Here is a 23,737-nt window from a genome sequence, read left to right as displayed (position 1 = left end):
AAGGTAATATGCAATTTTCAGCAGAGTATGCAGTAGTAGATGAAAGACAGCAAAGGAAAAGAAATTCAACACACATCACCACTCCCCGGCAGCGACGCCAAAAACTTGGTGTGGAAATGGAAAACACACAAAACTTGCAAGTATACAAGGTCAAGCTTTATAATATAGGGATAAGAAAGGGATCAGTCCACAGGGAGTAGGAGTGCTTAAAAGAAATTTTCCTAAGCTATCAATGGGTGCAAAGCACTATGGCAGTGAGCAAAGCAAGGTAATGTGGCAGATGCAAAGAACTAAAACAGTTAACACAACAAAGCAGTTAACACAAGATGGCAAAACAGCAAGGAACCAAGGCTGTGAGCCAAGGGCAGGGGTGAGATTGTGCACTGACTTCAGTGCACACAGCTTCAAAATGCAAGAACTAAGCAAAACAGTAAAGGAAAGTAACTAAGCAGTGAATAAAAGCAGAGCTGGAATTGTAAGTGACTGAAGAAAGGAATTGTGGCTAAGCTAATGGCTTAGAATCCACATAGGTGTCCTAGCCAAACAATGTAGTTCTAGGTTGAAATTAAGACCCTAAGCATACAATTGGAATGGAAAGAAAATCAGCTTGCTCAACTAATGTGCTCCTAGCATTGACTGTCTTTTGACAGTACAATCAATCACAAGCACACAGATGAGCACTAATCTCTCCCATTGCTCAAGAAAAACAAGCATTAAGGCTCTAACCTAGCAATTCATCATCCAACAATGCACTAAGGCTTCATCTGAGCCTTAGCTGCAGTAACTTAGTTCATGAAAAACATGTTAACAGCATCAACATTCATCACATATGCTAATTGAAACAACATTCTCAACATTGAAGATAAAAATCAAAACATCATATAACATTCACTATCAACTGTCATGCAATAACTGAAATTGAAATTGTGAAATAAAACAGAACAAAATGTTTTTCTGGCTAGTCCAGAGATCATCCCCCTCTACCCCTCTACATCACCCCCTATTTATATCACCAAATACCCAATTTTTCCGAAACCCTAGAATTGAAATTAGGGTTTTCAATCTCCGAAATTTACTCACCAAAACTTTGAATTGACGTCGCCCCATGTCTTCTCTGCCTCTCTCGGTTCTTCTCCTGCTCCCAATCGCTACAATTGCTCCCTAATTTGAGGTGTTTTATCAACCCTCACCTAGGTCAGTTGGTGAGAGAGGTTAAAGCGCTTCGAATTAGGGGGATGGGTCGTGTCGGGTAATGATGGAGATGGTGGAGTTGGTGGTAGTGTGTAGGTAGTGGTGGTTGTGGAAGTGGAATAGGTGGTGGTACGGCAGGGTATGGTGGTTCTGTTGCAGAGGGGGGGAGAGGAAGACGAAGGTGGAGGTCGATATGGGTTAGGGTAGGGAGCTGTTTGGCTAGGTCATAGGGTTCGAGTATTAGTGTGTTAGGCGGGTGTATCAAGATGTGTGTACCACGAGCTGAAGCCGCTGGATATGGAGATGGTAGGTGGATCGGACGGCTAAGAAAGAAGCAGCTTGTAGCGACCGTAGGATGTAAAATACAACGAAGTCTACGGTGCGAGATTAGGTTAGGTGTTGTAGTGTTTAGCGGAATCATCGGGATTTGATGCACAGGCATAGGAGCGACCGTAGGATGCTGAAATGCTTCGATCTGACGGCTGAAATCCGAGACGGGCTTGGATATAGAAAATGGGTTTGGGTGAGGGTTTTGGGCCTTGGGTATGCCAGCCCATGTCTTCTTTAAGAACAATTCTTCCTCTTCAAGCCCACTTCTAGCCTTTTGGTCTTGTGCACGACATTTTCGCGGCTTCCTTGTGTAATTCCTCCCGTCTTTTCACTACTTTTCTTCTCTTTTTCGCTCCGCAATTCATCCAAACTTTATTTATTACCTAAAAATGCAAAATTAAGTAAGAAAAATATTTATTCTTGAAAACAATGAAAATACAGAATATGGGATAAAATGTAGAATTATGCGCAAAAGATGAGTTAAATGCCAACAAAAAGGGATAAAATATACAATATTTGGCACTCATCAAATACCCCCAAACCTGAATTTTACTTGTCCTCAAGTAAAACAAAACTAAGGAAATCCTACCTATACCACTGTCGCTGGTCTCTCGAATGCATTTAGCGTATGCACTAAGCCTTTTAAACCACTAAGTGTCCCTAGTGGACGAGTTGAAGTCTCGTGAAGGTTTGCTTAGAACGTACCTACAAAGTTCTAGGTCAAAATATAAGCTCAGATTCCATCAAATGTGACATGTGCAAGTCAGTTTAAGCTCACAGCAAAATGGAGATGTCAATCTAGCTATCAAGGCACAATCCTAGCACTGATAAAAAAAAGACATGTGATAAGAGTGTAAAGTGTATCTACACATGTGTAAAGAAAGATCTGAAGTTATGACTACTAATCACCAAGAGATAGTTTCTCAGGCTAAGAACCAAGGTCGAAATCTAGCTAGCTGTCCGGACTTTACGAGAATTGTGAATGAGTTGGAGGTATTTCACAATTACTCGCGTTGTACATCAATGGCATACACCCTCCTTGCTTATTACAATGAAACAACAAAATGACTATTTACATGACTCTTATTTACATTGACTCTCTTTTATTTTTGGAACAAGAGAGATGGAATTGATAATACTTGATTTTTTGTATTTTTTTTTTTTTTTTTTTATACATTTTTTTTTTTTTTTTTTTTTTTTTTTTTTTTTTTTTTGAAGGAAACACTTTTGATACATATACAAAAGGAAACAAAAGATTACATGACACTTTGCAAGAGGTAGCCCTTTTTGATGCACCCAGTTAAATTCGATGGTTGTCTTTCTTAATGTAACCTCCACCTTCTATCCCAACCAACCAAAGAACAAGCTAGTCAAGTTTCGTTCAGTATTCTAAAGTGATTGGCAATCGTGACTTCCTATCAAACACCTTGAAGATCGAGGCCATACATGTATTGGTAGATCGTGCGCGTGCAAATTTCTTATCACTATGTGAATTGTGCTAGAATCAGGGTGCCTAAATATCTAGACTAAGACTCCTAATAATTACATATTTGCACAAGAGTCAACATTTCAAGGTAAATGAGCTCCATTTTTATGATTTTTAATTTTTTTAATTTTTTTGAATTTTTTCGATTTTTTCAAAAGAGAAGGAGTTGTTTTCAATTAGCATATTATCGTGGTATCTACTCTATACCCCCAAACCTAAACTAAACATTGTCCTCAATGTTTCAAAATATGGAAAGAATTATAAAACAATATATGAAGAGGAACATGCTGAGTAGAGTAAAAGGAGAGAGAATACCCGATTGTACGGCGAAAGCTCGATTAAAACTCCGTTATTCAAGGCAAAAATCCATCATATTAGGAGTCACAATGGATGAGCAAAATATATACAAAGGAAATTTAACTAACACATTATCTACAAGAAAATTTGGTTTTTAATGGGATTGGACTTTTTGGGAAAAATTTGGTTTTGTAGGAGAATTTGGAAAACTTTTTGGTTATTTAGGGAAAGAGTGGACCAGTTTAGTCCACATAGACGGGTCCTCCAGGTTGGTTGTTTCAATGTCGGGTGGAAATGGGGAATGGCTTTAATCTCTGCCCGTTGACTTTGAAAACGTTCTTGTTGGGAAACATCCTCCAGCTCTACAGCTCCATGAGGAAAAACTGTGCGTACTAGGTACGGACCCTTCCATCTGGAACGCAGTTTTCCTGGAAAAAGATGTAATCGGGAGTCATACAGCAAGACTTTCTGACCAGGAGTGAAGGATTTGCGTAGAATACGCTTGTCATGAAACATCTTCATCTGCTTATATAACTGGCACTGTCATAAGCCTCATTTCTCAATTCTTCCAACTCGTTGAGTTGAAGTTTCCGTTGAATTCCAGCTTCGTCCAGAGAAAAGTTCAGTTCTTGATTGCCCAAGCTCGATGTTCTAATTCCACAGGTAGATGGCACGGCTTTCCATACAAACGATAGGGGGACATGCCAATTGGTGTCTTATAAGCTGTTCTATAGGCCCACAAAGCATCATTCAATCTTATGACCAATCTTTCCTAGACGGGTTAACCGTCTTTCTAGAATGTGCTTAATTTCCCTATTAAACTTCCACTTGTCCACTGGTCTGAGGGTGGTACGGAGTAGCAACCTTGTGAGTTATTCCATACTTGCGTACTAAAGACTCAAAGTACTTGCAGAAATGTGAACCCCGTCACTGATGATAGCTCTAGGGGTACCAAAACGTGAAATATGTTTTCCTTTAAAATGAAAGTACCACCTTGTGGTCATTTGTTCTGGTTGCTATGGCTTCTACCCACTTAGAAACGTAATCAACTGCGACTAGGATGTACAACTTGCTGTCAGACATGGGAAATGGACCCATGAAGTCTATCCCCCAAACATCAAAAATCTCCACAATCAAAATGGGGTTCAATGGCATCATGTTTCTCCTCGAAATGCTTCCTAGCTTTTGACAGCGTTCACAAGCAACAATATAATCATCTGAACAATGATGGCCAATAGAATCCACACTGCAAGATCTTTGCAGCGGTTTTCTTGGCACTGAAATGGCCTCCACATGCTTGGTCATGACAGAAAGATATCACATCTTTCTGTTCAGTGTTGGGGACACATTCCTAATGATTTGGTCGGGCAGTACTTAAACAAATATGGGTCATCCCAAAGGAAATGTTTAACTTCAGCCAGAATTTAGAGCGGTCTTGTCTCGACCAACGTGAGGGCATCCTACCTGTAGCGAGGTAGTTAACAATATCAGCAAACCAAGGAAGGTCTGAGATAGACATCAGCTGTTCATCTGGGAATGATTCTCTAATCAGCTCAAATTCATCAATAGACTCTAAAGTTAATCTAGACAAATGATCAGCAACCACATTCTCACAACCTTTCTTATCACGGATTTCGAGATCGAATTCCTGTAATAAGAGTATCCATCGAATAAGGCGAGCTTTAGCATCCTTCTTGGAAAGAAGATACTTCAAAGCCGCATGGTCTGTGTATATGATGATCTTAGACCCTATCAGATAAGATCTAAACTTGTCTAATGCGAAAACGACGGCAAGCAATTCCTTCTCGGTAGTTGAATAATTGAGTTGGGCATCATTAAGGGTTTTGCTAGCATAGTATATCACATATGGTAGTCTATCAACTCGCTGTCCTAAAACAGCACCAACAGCATAATCAGAGGCATCACACATAAGTTCGAACGGAAGCTTCCAATCGGGTGGTCGGACTATAGGAGCGGTGGTGAGAAGGGTTTTTAATTCCTCCCATGCCTTCACACAAGCAGCATCGAAATTGAAGGCAACATCTTTGGAGAGAAGACTGCACAGAGGTCTGGAGATTTTGCTGAAATCTTTGATGAATCGCCGGTAAAAACCAGCATGACCTAGAAATGATCTGATCTCCTTCACAGAGCGAGGTTGTGGTAGATGTTGAATGAGGTCAACTTTAGCTTTATCCACTTCAATTCCTTTTTCTGAGATGATGTGTCCTAGAACTATTCCTGAATTCACCATAAAATGGCATTTTTCCCAATTTAGAACAAGGTTCTTTTCTTTACATCTGGATATCACGAGGGCAAGATGCTTCAAACATTCGTCAAACGAGGAACCAAAAACAGAGAAATCATCCATAAAGATCTCGAGAAAACTATCTATCATGTCAGAAAAAATGCTCATCATGCAACGCTGAAAAGTAGCAGGTGCATTACACAACCCGAAGGGCATACGTCTATAAGCAAACGTCCCAAATGGACACGTGAATGTAGTTTTTTCCTGATCTTCTGGAGCAATGTGAATTTGGTTATAACCGGAAAAGCCATCTAGAAAACAGTAGTGACTGTGTCCAGACACACGTTCTAGCATTTGGTCAATGAAAGGGAGCGGGAAGTGATCTTTCCTTGTTACTGTGTTCAACTTCCTGTAGTCGATGCATACTCGCCATCCTGTGGTTGTACGAGTAGGGACTAATTCATTCTTGTCGTTCTGAACTACAGTAATGCCTGACTTCTTAGGCACAACTTGAATGGGACTAACCCATTTGCTATCAGGTATGGGTATATGATACCCGCATCAAGTAGTTTCAGGATCTCTCCTTTGACTACATCTCTCATGTTAGGATTAAGTCTCCTTTGCATTTCCCTCGAGTGGTTTGGCATTCTCTTCAAGGTTAATGTGGTGCATGCAAATGGTGGGACTAATTCCTTTGAGATCTGAGATGGTCCATCCTAAGGCCTCTTTGTGTTCCTTAAGTACTTCTAAAAGCTTACTTTCCTGTTCCGTGTCTAAACATGATGAAATAATGACGGGTAAAGTATCAGAAGAACCTAGGAATGCGTACTTCAACGTACTAGGCAATGTTTTCAATTCAAGCTTGGGTGGCTCAACAATGGATGGAATGAGCTTGGAATCAGAGAGTAAGGGTGGTTCCACTTCATATTTCCTTTCAGTGATGTCCATTTGAGGTACAGATTCGAGCGAGCAGAGATAGGACGTCACTACAGTATGCATCATCATAGGAATCTGGGTTAAAGTTCTCCATACATGCTTGAAAGGGGTCGACGGATAGAATGTTAGTCAACGAATCTTGCATTAATCCTTCAATCATATTAACTTCATGCACATCATCATCATCAAGATTCACAGGTTGTTGACTAATATCGAACACATTCAATTCTACCGTCATGTTACCAAAAGACAGTTTCAACACTCCATTACGACAATTAATGATCGCGTTGGACGTAGCCAAGAAAGGACGTCCTAAGATGACAGGAATGTGACAGTCTGGGTTTTGTACAGGTTGAGTGTCTAAGACAATGAAGTCTACGGGAAAATAGAATTTGTCAACCTTGATCAAAACGTCTTCGACCACTCCACGAGGAATCTTGACAGATCGGTCTGCCAGTTGTAGAGTGATAGATGTTGGTTTCAACTCCCCAAGACCTAACTGCTCATAAACAGAATATGGCAGTAGGTTAACACTTGCACCTAGGTCTAATAACGCTTTATTGACCGTGTGTTCTCCTATAGTGCAAGAAATTGTTGGACATCCTGGATCCCTAAACTTGGGTGGAGTTTTGTTCAGAATGATGGAACTCACCTGCTCAGCTAAGAAAGCACGTTTGTGCACATTGAGCTTGCGCTTTTGAGTACACAAGTCTTTGAGGAATTTGGCATAAGCAGGGATTTGCTTGATTGCTTCAAGAAAAGGAATGTTGATGTTGACTCTCTTGAACAGATCTAACATCTCATTAATGGGTACTTTTCTGTTGATAGATCAATCTTTGAGGAAATGGGGCAACAGGAGAATGAGTTGGCAAAGGGACATTCACAGCAGTAGAATTGTCAGATTTTCCAACTTGCTCAGTTCTTTGGTTTTCTGGGGTTGTGGAGACAGCGTGGAATTTGTATCAGATTCATTAGGTTCGCCCACGTTGTTCTCGATGACTTTACCACTTCGGAGGGTGGTAATGGCATGGACTTGATCGGGTGAGGTTTCAGTGCAGGATGTTGTGCCTGTTTGAAATATCCTCTTTGGATTTTGTTGGGGTTGGCTCGGAAGTTTACCCTTTTCTCTCTCACACATTTGATCCATCTTTTGATCTAGATTTTTCTGACTTTGCATCAAACTCTGGAACATTTCCTCTAGGGTGGATAATCTCTTGTCGGTATTGTGTTGAGGATATGATTGTTGTTGAGAGTTTGATTGTTGTTGAGGGTTTCTCGGGTGTTGATAACCTTGATTGTTCTGATATCCCTGATTGTTTTGATAGCTCTGATTGGGTTGAGATGGTCCTCCCTGAGTGGGTCCTTTGACCATGAAAAGTTAGGGTGGTTTCTCCATCCTGGATTGTAGGTCTGTGAATAGGGTTATGTTCTGGTTTTTGAAACATGGCATGTGCCTGTTCAAGCCTAGATTCCTGGACTGCAAGCAAATCGGGACAATTTTGGAATTGATGGTTGGGATCGTTACAAGCGGCACATACAGCCGAAGCGACATGTTCTCGGAGAGTAGTGGTGGAAGGTTTTGAATTTTTATGTAGTTCTAACTCTTCTAATCTCCTAACTATTGATGCCATGTTTGCTCTTCCCTCGAAATCTGCTTCAATCCTAAAAGCCTTCGCTTCGGATGTAGTCTTTCTGGGTTCACGGATGGATTCCCACTGTTGCGTCTTTTCAGCTACTTCAATCAAGAAGTCCCAAGACGCATCAGCAGTTTTGTCTACGAATAGACCATTACACATCGACTCAACCGTTGTTCGGGTGGACACATCTAGACCTTCATACAAAATTTGCACAAGTCTCCATTTTTCAAAACCATGGGGGACATTGGAGCAATAATTCATTGAATCTCTCCAGTATCTAGCTAAGGTCTCCCTTCTAATTGCACAAAGCTATTCAGACTTTGACGAATTGTCGCAGTCTTGTGTTCGGGAAAAACTTTTTGAAAAACTCCTTTATGAGGTCATCCCATGTCATGATGGATTGAGGCTGTAAAGCATAAAGCCAGGCCTTTGCCTTATCTTTCAGGGAGAAAGGAAAAGCCTTAACTTTAGGGTTTCGTCGGACATTTGAGTGAAACGCAGAGTTCCACAAATTTCCTCGAATTCTCTCACGTGGTGGTACGGGTTTTCATTCTCAACACCTCTAAAAATAGGAAGCATCTGTATTGTGCTTGATTTCAGCTCATAATGGCCATTAGCCTCGGGTAGCACAATACAAGAAGGTTGACTGGCTCTAGTTGGGTACATATAATCCTTGAGGGTACGGGGTTCTCCCATTGTTTCTGGTTGATCTGGACTGTCTCCCTCAGAACTTAGAATTTCGATAGGTTCGTCTGGGTTAATTCTAACAAGTCTGTTTGTTTGGTCTCTGTAGGTCACAATCATGTCCTAGTAGGTACCTTAACTAACATGTTGGTCAGACAGAGCAATCGGAAACAATTTGGCCCACAAGGGTTATGAAGATTTGGTTTTGAATGGGTGTTGGACTAACAAGGGATTTTGGTTTTTGGTTTAAAGTTGGGCTTTGGAAAATTTTTGAACTAAACCTAGCATAAATTAGCACAACTCATAAAAGAAAATAAAAACAATAATAATGATTACAAGCCCATAAAAGAAAAATAAAAGAAAATAAAAGAAAAAGAAAATAAAAATAAAAATAAAAATAATTATTACAAGCCCAAATTAAAAATAAATTAATTATTACATACCCAAATTGAATATTTAATGGGGCCCAAGTGGGTTACTCATGGTTTAGGCTTACTTGGTTAAGGAGGGAAGCCCAGTTAGGCTTTTGTTCCCTTTAGTTGCACAACCCAGTTGGGCTTTAGGATCGTCCTTAGCAGCTCACGCTCAAGCCCAGCAATCAGCAGTTGGGTTTAGCAGCCCAGCAGAAGCAACAGCAACGAAGCCCACCTCAGTTGGACGAGCCCAGTAACACTTGGCAAGCCCAGTTCAGTTGAAGTTGGTGAAGCCCAGTTCAGTTGAAGTTGGTGAAGCCCAGTTCAGAGAAGTACAAGCCCACCAGTAGAAGGCAGAGCCCAGCAGCAGCAGGTAGCAGCCCAGTTGCTTTGGCTTGGCAGCAGGCTTGGCAGCAGCAGGCTTTGGCTTACCAGCAGCAGCAACAGCAGCAGCAGCAACAGCAGCAGCAACTCAGTGGCACCTGCAAGTGAACAAGAGTGCAATGATATCAGGAGACAGCTTCAAGCACAGCAAGGTAATATGCAATTTTCAGCAGAGTATGCAGTAGTAGATGAAAGACAGCAAAGGAAAAGAAATTCAACACACATCACCACTCCCCGGCAGCGACGCCAAAAACTTGGTGTGGAAATGGAAAACACACAAAACTTGCAAGTATACAAGGTCAAGCTTTATAATATAGGGATAAGAAAGGGATCAGTCCACAGGGAGTAGGAGTGCTTAAAAGAAATTTTCCTAAGCTATCAATGGGTGCAAAGCACTATGGCAGTGAGCAAAGCAAGGTAATGTGGCAGATGCAAAGAACTAAAACAGTTAACACAACAAAGCAGTTAACACAAGATGGCAAAACAGCAAGGAACCAAGGCTGTGAGCCAAGGGCAGGGGTGAGATTGTGCACTGACTTCAGTGCACACAGCTTCAAAATGCAAGAACTAAGCAAAACAGTAAAGGAAAGTAACTAAGCAGTGAATAAAAGCAGAGCTGGAATTGTAAGTGACTGAAGAAAGGAATTGTGGCTAAGCTAATGGCTTAGAATCCACCTTGGTGTCCTAGCCAAACAATGTAGTTCTAGGTTGAAATTAAGACCCTAAGCATATAATTGGAATGGAAAGAAAATCAGCTTGCTCAACTAATGTGCTCCTAGCATTGACTGTCTTTTGACAGTACAATCAATCACAAGCACACAGATGAGCACTAATCTCTCCCATTGCTCAAGAAAAACAAGCATTAAGGCTCTAACCTAGCAATTCATCATCCAACAATGCACTAAGGCTTCATCTGAGCCTTAGCTGCAGTAACTTAGTTCATGAAAAACATGTTAACAGCATCAACATTCATCACATATGCTAATTGAAACAACATTCTCAACATTGAAGATAAAAATCAAAACATCATATAACATTCACTATTAACTGTCATGCAATAACTGAAATTGAAATTGTGAAATAAAACAGAACAAAATGTTTTTCTGGCTAGTCCAGAGATCATCCCCCTCTACCCCTCTACATCACCCCCTATTTATATCACCAAATACCCAATTTTTCCGAAACCCTAGAATTGAAATTAGGGTTTTCAATCTCCAAAATTTACTCACCAAAACTTTGAATTGACGTCGCCCCATGTCTTCTCTGCCTCTCTCGGTTCTTCTCCTGCTCCCAATCGCTACAATTGCTTCCTAATTTGAGGTGTTTTATCAACCCTCACCTAGGTCAGTTGGTGAGAGAGGTTAAAGCGCTTCGAATTAGGGGGATGGGTCGTGTCGGGTAATGATGGAGATGGTGGAGTTGGTGGTAGTTGGTGTAGGTAGTGGTGGTTGTGGAAGTGGAATAGGTGGTGGTACGGCAGGGTATGGTGGTTCTGTTGCAGAGAGGGGGAGAGGAAGACGAAGGTGGAGGTCGATATGGGTTAGGGTGGGGAGCTGTTTGGCTAGGTCATAGGGTTCGAGTATTAGTGTGTTAGGCGGGTGTATCAAGATGTGTGTACCACGAGCTGAAGCCGCTGGATATGGAGATGGTAGGTGGATCGGACGGCTAAGAAAGAAGCAGCTTGTAACGACCGTAGGATGTAAAATACAACGAAGTCTTCGGTGCGAGATTAGGTTAGGTGTTGTAGTGTTTAGCGGAATCATCGGGATTTGATGCACAGGCATAGGAGCGACCGTAGGATGCTGAAATGCTTCGATCTGACGGCTGAAATCCGAGACGGGCTTGGATATAGAAAATGGGTTTGGGTGAGGGTTTTGGGCCTTGGGTATGCCAGGCCCATGTCTTCTTTAAGAACAATTCTTCCTCTTCAAGCCCACTTCTAGCCTTTTGGTCTTGTGCACGACATTCTTCGCGGCTTCCTTGTGTAATTCCTCCCGTCTTTTCACTACTTTTCTTCTCTTTTCGCTCCGCAATTCATCCAAACTTTATTTATTACCTAAAAATGCAAAATTAAGTAAGAAAAATATTTATTCTTGAAAACAATGAAAATACAGAATATGGGATAAAATGTAGAATTACTGCGCAAAAGATGAGTTAAATGTCAACAAAAAGGGATAAATATATACAATATTTGGCACTCATCACTTAACTCGTATAGGTTGTACAAGTCTTATAGATTTGTAAGATCCTTTCGGTTTGTATTTTATTTGCTCAAACCTTTGTCATTTTCTGACAAAAGGGGGAGAAATATATGAAGTAAACAAGTGATTTTTAATCACTAGGAAAGGACAATTGTACTTAAACGTTATATCTAACAAAAGATTAAAGCATTGACTAAGGGGGGGAAACATATCATCATACTGTGTAGTATTTCTGATTACAAAAAGGGAACAACAAAGATGTTCAGATTGAATATATACCTAGCTTGCCTTTAGGGGGAGTAAAAACTTTTGTTATTCAAATGTCAACGACGACATTTATTTATTGAATATATGCAGGTTATTGTGTTTTTGAAACTTGGAATCAAGCGTATGAAGAATGAGTATTTAGTAATTCGTTTAGCTCCATATGTAATAAGAGTTTTGTCACTAAAATTGACAAAGGGGGAGATTGTTAGAGCATAGCTCGGTTGAACTCACCAAGCGTTGGTATGTAAAGGTTGGTTGCCATATTTCAGTATCAAAACTCATCTAGAGTCGCTTGATTAAATACTAGAGTCAACTTCATTTAGGTTAAACTAGAAAGTCTAGCAATGTTGAGACATACAATTATTACTCCGAAGACCCGAAGAATGAGAATAAGTAACGACTACAACGAAGATATCATCCTTCCACTTGAGGTTAGTAATATTGACTTGATCTTGTTTCAATTACTAACGTATCTTTCAAGTCGTGCTATATTGAAAACATAACATGTAAAGTTGTATATATTATATATAGTACTCTAGTGATGAGACTTGGTCATAATAGTATGATCAAGGTATCAAGGAAGCATAGTACGAAGTATAAATGCTTATCTTTTGGAACTTCTTAAAGATGAATCGACATAATCTATTGTATATATTTATTTGATTATGTGTGCATCGTATATGTATGATTTCATCCTAGAAAACTATGTATATTTACATTGGTTTAAGGAACTAGATGTATGAACTTGTTTTCATAATTGAAAGGAAAATCATGATTGGTCTTTTTATTCCCTGAATATCTTTTTTGGATGACCAATGGAGTTGACAGTGGTAGAACCTATCTTGACTATGTTAAGACTTGAGGTATAACCGGTCACGCCCTATAATGAGTAGCTTGTTAGATTCCGTCACTTAGTGTAACCGATCATATGTTATGTTGGGATGCTAGATGTAACCTGTCACATAAACATTTTGGAGATCAAAGTATAACTGGTCACATGATGTATTGGAGGTTAGTGGTAATCGGTCACATGATAACCTCAGGAAGCAAAGTGTAACCAGTCACATAGTTACCTTGGGAAGCAAGTGTAACTGGTCAATCATAACCGATTACAACCTATCTTGGGAATGTTATTGTATCCGATCACAACATTCTTTGGAGTGATGGTATAATAGGTTTTATGATCTAAAACCGTGGTTCACATATTTCTTAATGTTGTGTGTGAATTAGGGTTTACCAAGATGAGAATCTTCATGATGTAAACATATTTGAACATGTACATTTATCATTTATTGTTCAAATATCTTCCTTGATGCTCAAGGTGATCTTGTACCGAAATAAATTGAGAATATTTTAATTAAGGTTTTTAGTTTTATGTGCTTTAGTTACCAGTAATTAATGCATAACTATAGAGAATAAAAATTAGCAATGTACAATTACTAATTGGAGATTTTCTACGAGAGATTTCAGAAATAATGTGCATTCATTGCATATCTTAAGAATAATTTCGGTTTTGAAAATTCCTTGGTGTCCAAACAACCTTGGTTTATAAATACCTAAGTTTGCATTTTTAGCAAACCATCCTAAGAGCCAAGCAAACTTCATTTATTATTGTTTCTGGTGGAGTCGTCTATTCAGAGAGGAAAATATCCTAATTAGGTGAAATCTCTTACGACCGCTCGTTTAAAGACTTCCGTGGGATAAAAAACTCTACGAGTACCATTGGTGGGACTAGATAATTGCAGTGTTGTTAGTTTTCGATTATTGACTTGATTGAGTAAAGGTTGTAGAAACTTTGATTGCACCTTGTTTGTTTACTCCTGAGAATCTTCTCTTATGATATAAGATTCACTCAGACTAGATCAAAATATCGACGAGATCTTTAGAACTGTTGTTAGATCTAAAGACATCTTGTGAAAATCCATTATTAACAGACTCCGTTCAATGTGTGATTGATCACAAGAGGATTCAAGCGTTGTTGTGCAGGTTTTTGAACGCAATATAAGATTTGAAGAAGAAAAAGAATTCTTATTAGTTTTCGTATCTTGTGGATTTAGTGCACAAATATTAATCGGATGGGATCCAACTAGAATAGGTTTATCTTTGATAGACTTGATTAATTAGTTGTGTGAGATAGTCATCACTTTATAGTTTCTCTTTGAGATCTATACTGATTGATTGCAAATCTAAAGATTGATTATTTTGGTAGTCATTGTTTAGATTAATCTAACCAGACAAAGGAGTTTATTAGATTAAACAAAAGAGCCTTTGTCAACGACTCATTAAAATCTTCTAGCAAGATTGATTAAAGTGGTTTCCAAACAAATTCTTCCTTTATTGTTTGGAATACAATCCAAAGGACTTGCTATTCACGTGCGTGACAGTAGAAGTCGAAGGCGCGGGGATACTGAGGGAACTAAGTATCTAGGCGCAGTCTGCTTAGTCTCAACTATATAAAGTTGGTATTTGATTTTGTATATCGGCTTAATTCTGAGAGTATTCAAAATTGGACTAGGTCCCGGGGTTTTTGAACAATAAAAGATAAGAGTTATATTCATGCTCAAATTATGTCGACATTTAGAACTTTCCTATTTAGCAAACCCTAATTCCAAACTCGAACAAAACCATAAAGTAATATGTGAATGTAGAGGATCGGTTTTTCTCTTGGGACTGGTTCTACCATGACTCTTAACATAGGTTAAGATAGGTTCTACCAAGTCTCCAAATATATGTAGGGATCAGTTATACCATGACTCCTAACAATAGCTAGGATCGGTTTTACCATGAATCCCAATAATAGCTAGGATCGGTTCTACCATGTATCCCAATATAGGTAAGGATCAGTTCTACCAAGACTCTCAACATAAGTCAAGATCGGTTCTACCACACATCCCAAACTAGGTAAAGATCGGTTCTACCATAACTCTCAACATAAGTAAAGATCGGTTCTACCAAAGTTCTTACCTAGGTCCGAATAGGTCATCCAATAGATCTTCAATAAAAACCGGACCAAAACGCCTATTGATTTCCTTTCAATTACGAAACAAGTTTCGTATATATACTTCCTTTAAACATCTAATCAAACATAATTTTCTAAGATGAAAGCACACCTATATCCAATGCACAATCAAGTAAGGAGTTACACAAATTATTTGATGTCGCATTTACGAAGTTAAAAAGATAAACGTTATACTTCGTAATCAAATATTCGAGATACAGATTCCAGGCTACTCTTCTCTCTAGGCTCAGAGGAAAAGAAACTAAAATTACTATTGTTCATCTTTGACCCAGATACAGATTCCATATTTTTGCAAAAATCGAACAATACTCGAGAAATTAAAATAGAAGAAATCAACACCAATCATTGAAATCAGAACGTTTAATTCACCTGAATTAATGAAGGAAGATATCGAAATCAGATTCAGAAAATGGAAAAAAAAGTCGCCGAGTTCGTCGCCCGATCCTCAGAGCACAACTCGCCCGTTCTTTGTGATCCTCAGAGCACAACTCCAGGTTAAGTTTAATTCAAATCAAATGCTTGATCTTTTTGGTTCTTCAACATTACTCTCAATCTTCGTCACTTCCAAGTACTCCAATGATTCTAAAGGTATTCAATTCAGCATCATCGTTGTTGAAGATCCGCAGCTATAACAATGAGAAAACAATAGCTCTCAATCATTGTTATACAGTTACACAACATCAAAGTTCAATTGTATCACAACTTTGACAATAATACTATGGTGATATGTATTACTCCCCTTTAGTCAATACTTCATCTCACATGAAAACCACTCCCCCTTACATAATGATCCGAAAACCTTATGTATTTGTAGTGTGAACTACACATTAATTCTCCCCCTTTTTGTCAATAAAATTGGCAAAGGTACGAAAATTAATGGGATCCTAATGAAATTTCCATAGAGACACTTTATGACCAATAGAAAAGCACATATCAACTTTTTTAGATGCAATCATATAGCCGAAACTAAATGCATTCATCAAGGAGTTTATAAAGATACAAGATAACCCCTATAATATTCCACAACCGCACTCCCCACAAAGATTTGGAAATTAAGCACAAGTTCAATTAAGAACTCTCCCCCATAAAATGTCATTCCAAAAGGAACAACAAGAGCGAACTTACTTTCACAAGAAAATAAGGATTTCTTTCGACATTAACAAATCACATGAAAACATGAATTTGTATCCAAAAATCTCAATTAAATTAACCACAAGAGAACCCATGACTAATTTAATCGGAAATGCTCACATAAGAGAACTTACGGAGCCACACAGTATTTACATAAAAAATATGGATCGGGAATGATCAATACTGCGGAATAAACAAAGATTCATTCTATTCTCCATCACTATTTGCACAATGACATATAATAGACTTTAATCTTTGTAAACAAAAGCTTATCCTATCTTCCATCAATATTTGCATAATGACATAATAGGCTTAACTTTTGTTTGTCAAAAGTTCATTAAATCTTTTATCAATACTTTCATACTGACATATGAAAGACTTAACTTTTGACCATGTATGGGACAATCATAGTTCACGGACGCAAACACACATATCCCGTAACAAGTTGCAATATATGAAACCATAAAGATTAATACTGCAAAATCATCTTCCAAATCTACTTTAGAATTTAAATAAATAAATATAAAAACATTGTAAGATGAAAATCGTTGGAAATAGCTATGTGTACTCACAATGATGGCTATTCCAAACCCTAGTTATCCTTCTTAAAACATAAGAATAAATTCTCATAAGAAGTTTCCTAGACATTAAGACCTTTGAAAAATTCTTTATCGTCCCCGAACTCCTTGTCGTCAACAACCATTGGGACATAAGGTTCGTGAAGAAAGGAGTTGATATGAACAAACCTTCTTGACTGATGTCGAACCAGGGTCTTATGAATTTCAAGAGTCTTAAACACAAAATCCTTTATTTGTTGAATCTCCTTCCTTGTTTCCTTCAACTCTTCAAGAACATCATAAAACTTCTGAGAATTTGAAGGAACATCTCTTGGCTTCATCACATTCCTTCTTTTTCTTTTCAAAGTTGGAGGTAACGGAGATTTATCTTTTTACTTCATGGTTGATGGCTTAACAATCATATTAACATCTTTTCCATCAGTCGACGTAATGCTTGGAGTATCCATATAAGCGAATTGTGAGAGGAAATCACAAGATAATCTCAACAAGCAGTCTTATGATAAAAGAGTTTCTTAGAGAAGGAAAAACGAATGTAGGGTTACGAACCTTTATACACTTAAAGGATTCACGTACGCACAATTCTTACCTAAAAAGGCAGAATTGTCTATTTTAACCCTCTTTTTATTGAATAAACAGGGAAGTCCTTTCCAATATCAATTAGATATGAAAAGCGGCAAGAATTCCAGACTTTACAATGCTCAAAGAGCAAAAACACGAAAAAGAAAATCAAAACAATCTAGAAGACTTTTCTTTTCCTAAAGCCTGAGGTGTGCAGAATCTTGTCTCTTTTGATCAGGCACATGAGACAAGATACACTAAACAACACAACTTAAGTTGTGTTGGGGTGAACAATAATATGTCCACCATATCCTTTTCGAACGGAATTCATAGAGCCATGTTTTTCATAGTGTTTAGACCATAAATTTCTTTCTAATGATCTAGTCTTTTCTTTGGAAACTAACTTATTTGAAGAAGAGATGCGATTACATACTTCCGATGTTTTTTGAACAAGTTTTAGCTTGTTTGATAATCGATTACCTCTTCATAGAAGTTTGTTGACATATCTTATCTTATGTTTGCACTTGAAACATTTTGATAATTCATGACCTCTGAGAGAACAATAAGGACATGTCAACCTGGAAAATAATTCGGACGCCTGAGATGTGTACGCGGCTAGATACATTGTGGAACCTGAAAAATCAGAAAAAGAGTTTCCAGTAGAAACAGGTAGATTAATTTTTTCTTCCAGATCGGTTGAGATTTCTTTTGAAAGAATATCAAGATTGATGTATGTATTGCTACAATTATCAAAATCAATATTTTCACAAAGAAGTGCAACACTTGACTTTTCGTCTTCATTAGAATCATAGTTGTCAGACATTCATCAAGAGTTGCAGCTAGACCTTTGTTCCCAGTGTATTTTTTATGATTTGGACACTCATTTACAAAATGGCCAAAACCTTTACACTTAAAGCACTGAGGCATATCCTCGTCATCAGTTTCATCATTATCCTTGTTTTTATGAGGAACTCGATTATGTGATTTGACTGATGACCTGGGTTTATCTCTGGAGAACCGTTTACTTCTCTTCAAAAGAAGATCCCTAAACTGTCTTGTGATCAAGGAGACTGACTTGTCAAGATCTTCATCTAATGAATCAGCCTCAACAAGATCATTTTCAGAGATGCAAACACTTTTACTTTTGTCAAGTAATTTAGTGTTCTTTTGTGCTTTGAAAGCAACATCCTTTCCGGATTTGGATGTATGCTCATGATCAAAGATCTTTAACTTCCCAATCAGAGTATTTCTGGAAAGAGTTGCGAGATTATTTCCTTCAACGATTGCATGCTTCTTAGAATCGTATCTGGATGGAAGTGATCTGAGAATTTTCATCACAATGTCCTTTTCAGGAATACTCTTACCCAATGCAAAAGATGCATTAACAATTTCAGACACTTTGTGATTAAACTCATCAAATGAATCTTCATCTACCATAAGAAGGTTTTCCCAATCAGAATTTAGGTTTTGAATCCTAGCTTTTTTTTCACAAGTATTCCCTTCAAATACGGTTTCTAAGATATCCCAGGCTTCTTTAGACTTTGTGCAAGTAGTCACATGATGCTGAAGATCTGGGGTAATGATATGTATGATAGCATTTAAGCCGTCAGAATTTTTCTTTGCAGCAAGGATTTCTTCTGGACTATATCTACCAATATCCTTAGGTATAGATACATCGCCTTCTGTATTATCCGGAGGATCATAGCCATTAACAACACGTACCCATGTTTGAAAAATCACGAGCTTGAAGAAAAGCACGCATAGCGATTTTCCACCACAAGTAGTTTGAGCCATCGAAGACTGGTGGTGCGTTTATGGAGATAAAAATTTTGTCCATAAAGTCAGATCGCTACAAACACATACTTATGAGGTCTTAAACGTGTTTTCCTGCTCTGATACCAATTGAAAAATCGGGGGTCTAAGAACCTCACTGATAAGTGTCTAAAACACCTAATTTTATATCTAGTATTTACGCTTTCTCTGCTATTATCCTTATGAATTGCATCTCTTATGTTTAGTTTTGAGTTATTAGGTGCAATGAAGTCATTTAGAGCGAAAGAAGAAAAAAATCATCCAGGGCGGAGTGAAAAGAGCAGATGCATACACATTACACACATCACTGTTACAAAGCTGGAATATTCACATTTAGTGCCCCGTATCCATTTTCTGAGTGCCTGGAGTAATCCTGGTTCCTACACAAGACCTACAAATCAGAAGGTTATCATTTGCTGCTCTTACTATGTGAAATTTAGAGAATTTGGGCGGCACATAACTGAAGAGAAAGAAACATAAATCGAGAAGATTCAGATGGGGGTTTGAATGGATCTGAGTTTTATGATTCGAGTGTAAGTGATTGATCTGAATTCAGTGACTGTGAGATGGAAGAACTCATGACTGCTGTGATGGTTGATTTGAATGGAAGAAGTTAGGGCTTGATGTTGTTGTTGAATTGTGAGATTCAGGAGATAGATTTGAGTTGATTAAGATGTTAATGGTCATGGGTATGTGTTGGATTCAAGCTACAAGGAGAGGAACTCGAGAATTGAAGCCAAGAAAGTTACACAGATAGTTTGAGCTGACGGGGTTGAAATTCAAGGGTAAGGTTCAGATATGGTCATTTGTTGAATCTTGAGTTACAGGGAATTCAGAGAATGGTTCGAGTTGTTGGTTGTATGATCACAGAAGAACAAAGAGAAGAAAACCGCTGGGGTGATGGTTTGTCAGCAAGAACAAGGTGGTAGTTCTGATAGGTCGACCTCAGATTCAGTATTGTGGTTGTGCTGGTGATTGGCAGAGAGAAATGGTAATGAAGCTGTGCATTACAGGAAATGGGTCTTGATGTTGATGAGTTTGAAGCAGGCAGAGATGCAGCTGAAATTATGAGTAAACAAGTCAGGTACTGGAGGGATGGCTAAGAGCTGTTGTGTTGCAGGGTTTATTTTGAAGATACGGTCAGGAGCTGATGATGAAATTGATATCAAGGATTGCAGCAGTTGGGTTGCAGCTGAAGGTTGAATTGGAAGTTGTAGCTGGTAAATGCAAGTTGAAGTCAGGTAACAGATGTAGGAGCACTGGTTGGTAACTGCAAGTAAGAAGCTGCTGCTGTGCAGATGGAATGATGGAGAGAGTGAAGCAGGTGCTGATGTCGTTGTGCAGTGGCAGTTGAACTGAGATTGGATGATGGCAGTGGTACTGGTTATAAGCTGAAATGGTGGTACTGAGAATGGAAGCTGGATAGTGTGCAACTGTAAAGGATTAAGGCAAGAAGCTGACTTGGTTTAGTGTTGTGTGAGTTGAAGGCATATAACAGGTGCAGGGGACTGAAACTGGGAATGACTGAAGCTACAGAATGAGCTTAGATGAATGTTAGGACAGGTGAAATTGCAGCTGTTGAATTGGCGCTCGCTGCCATGGTTTGTATGTATAAAGTGAAGCCTAGGCTTGGTAAATGAATGAGTTTGCAAGGAAAGGTTGATTCAGTTTGAGTCGTAGCTGCAGACTAGTGTTGACGCAGCACGAAATGTGACAGCGCTATGGTGGTGTTCTTGTCTGCAATGAAAATGGGCTAATGGGTCTGTGATGCACAAGGGTTTATTGCACAGGAGATGGAGCTAATGAGGATTCCTGCTATGGAGTTGCTGTTGCAGAATGGTTCAGTGAAAATGAGTCTGAGATGGGGGAGGAGAGTTGAGTCACAGTCGGGAGTGTAAGTTGGAATTTTCCTTGTCAGTTTCACAAAACTGACAGGCATATCAAGTCGTGGACCTGATGGGCTTTGAATTGTGGGCTTGAATTTGGGTTAAGTTCAGAAGTCGTAAAAAGGCAGGGAAATATTATAAAAGAGCCGAGACATCTCTTGGCAATAGGGGTGAGCATAAAAACCGGAACCGCGGATTTAACCCGTATCCGTCCGCAAAATTGCGGATTTCACCCAAACCGCAAGACGTATGGGCCGGACACGGGTGGGATTCTCAAATCCGCATGCGGTGCGGATGCGGTTGCGGTTGTCATTTGAAAACCGCGGATTACCGCAACCGTAGAAAGAAGCAAAGTTTTCTTACCTGAGTATGAACCTAGGCCCAAAGAGAAAGAAGTGAAGTTCTTTGATCACTTAGTTAACTAAATGAATTTAGGCCCAAAGAGAAAGAAGTAAAGTCCTTAAAACACTAACTGAATTTAGGCCCAACAAATAGAATCAAAACTAAGTTAACTAACTGAATACAATCAAAACTAAGTTAAGACACTAACTGAATTTAGGCCCAACAAGTACAATCAAAACTAGGTCAAATCCGCGGTTAATCCGCAACCGGCCCGTACAATCCGCGGATCCGCAAAGGTTAAATCCGCGGGTGATTGGGCCGGTCACGGTTCAATTTTGCAAATCCGCAACTTTGACGGTTCGGTTACGGGTGACCCCTAATCCGCAACCGTCCTTCCGTTACACACCCCTACTTGGCAATATGATCTTTATCTTCTCTTCTACGTTTGTTCTAGGGTTTTAGACATGGAAACTCTTCTCTTTATTCTTGTTATGAACTCCATGAACATGAATACTTAATTTTCTTTCGGTTATGGATTAGTTGGATTTCACATAACATGGTTGTTTGATTCAATATATTAGTTTTGTCTCATATTTATCGTTCATGATTCTCTGAAAATATAGTTGCATGATTGATGTATTGCAACATGATTTGAGTATTTGTTTTTCCAAGTTGCAAATTGGTAGAACTCATATCCATATCTATAGCTAGTTTAGAATTAATCAGCGAGCAATAATCCTTGAACACAAGTAGCATAAATATGATTGTAGGTTATAGTGATATATCCTTGTAATCATATGTGAATCGTGACCTTTGTTCGAATTGTTTGCGCAATGTATTTCAATTGCAATGATTAGCCTAATTTAATGAATCTTAATGTTCCATGGGAATTGAACTTGATTAGCGCAAGGCGTTAGGTTATTCTTTTGGTAGAATTCATACTTGCATCGTTTTACATGTATATGTGATGAAATCAGGAAGTTGCGGGATATTCTTTCGACTAGGTATCTTAGGTATTTTGATAATGAGAAATTAAATATCAATTCTAGTTATTAAGACAAGAACATGTTTGTGAATGAAAACGAATCCTTAACCAATATCTTTATATCCTTGATTTGCGTGTTTATTTCTTTGTTTGCTTTTATTTTATTTTAGTTTACATAAATCAGAAAAATCCCCCCTTGATTTGCATAAGAAACCGAAACATATTGACAACCTAGTCCTTTCTGTGGGAACGATCCTTTCTTACCCTTGCTATATTTTATATTCTGAGTAGTGAGAAAGTAAATTTATTTTTGACGCATACGATAGCGATCACTCACCCAATATTTCGCTTAGCAATCTGTATGGACTAACTCCAATATACTTTCAAGAGAATTAACTAGACAGTCAGACTCAATCTTAAGAAAAGTATATCAAAGAGTTATATCTCGATCTCTCAATTCAATCCGCAATCAAACAAATAATAATTTGCGAGCCCGATTGAATATAAGAGAGATAACTTGAACGGTACCAAAGACCAATGTTCAAGGATCAATCAATTTCCATCAACAACCAAAGGATGGATTTACCAATTGATCGGTTCAACGCACAATCTGTGATATTTAAATTATATAACAAAATATAATGCGGAAAACAAATAACACAGACACCAGAAGTTTTGTTAACAAGGAAACCGCAAATGCAGAAAAATCCCAGGACCTAGTCCAGATTGAACACCACACTGTATTAAGCCGCTACAGACACTAGCCTACTACAAACTAACTTCGGGTTGGACTGTAGTTGAATCCCAATCAATCTCATACTGATTCAAGGTACAGTTGTGTTCCTTACGTCTCTGATCCCAGCAGGATACTACGCACTTGATTCCCTTAGCTGATCTCACCCAAAACTAAGAGTTGCTACGACCCAAAGTCAAATACTTGATAAACAAATCTGCCTCACACAGAAAAGTCTATAGAATAGATAAATCTGTCTCCCACAGAAATACCTACGAGTTTTGTTCCGTCTTTTGATAAATCAAGGTGAACAGGAACCAATCGATAACCCGGACTTATATTCCCGAAGAAAAGCCTAGAATTATCAGTTACCTCACAATAATCTTAATCGATTAGCAAAACAATGTATTATGGAATCACAAAGGATGAGACGAAGGTGTTTGTGACTACTTTTCTATCTTGCCTATCGGAGATATAAATCTCAAGTCAATCTTACGATTGTACTCAAGCACGATAAAAACAGCAAGATCAGATCACACAACTACAGAGAAAATAGTTGGTTATGGCTTCACAATCCCAATGAAGTCTTTAAGTCGTTAACCTACATGGTTTCGTGAAATAC

This window comes from Papaver somniferum, unplaced genomic scaffold (assembly GCF_003573695.1).
Source record: "Papaver somniferum cultivar HN1 unplaced genomic scaffold, ASM357369v1 unplaced-scaffold_128, whole genome shotgun sequence".
Classification (NCBI taxonomy): domain Eukaryota; kingdom Viridiplantae; phylum Streptophyta; class Magnoliopsida; order Ranunculales; family Papaveraceae; genus Papaver; species Papaver somniferum.
The sequence above is the reverse complement of the archived record's forward strand: the minus strand, read 5'-3'. Positions refer to the sequence as shown.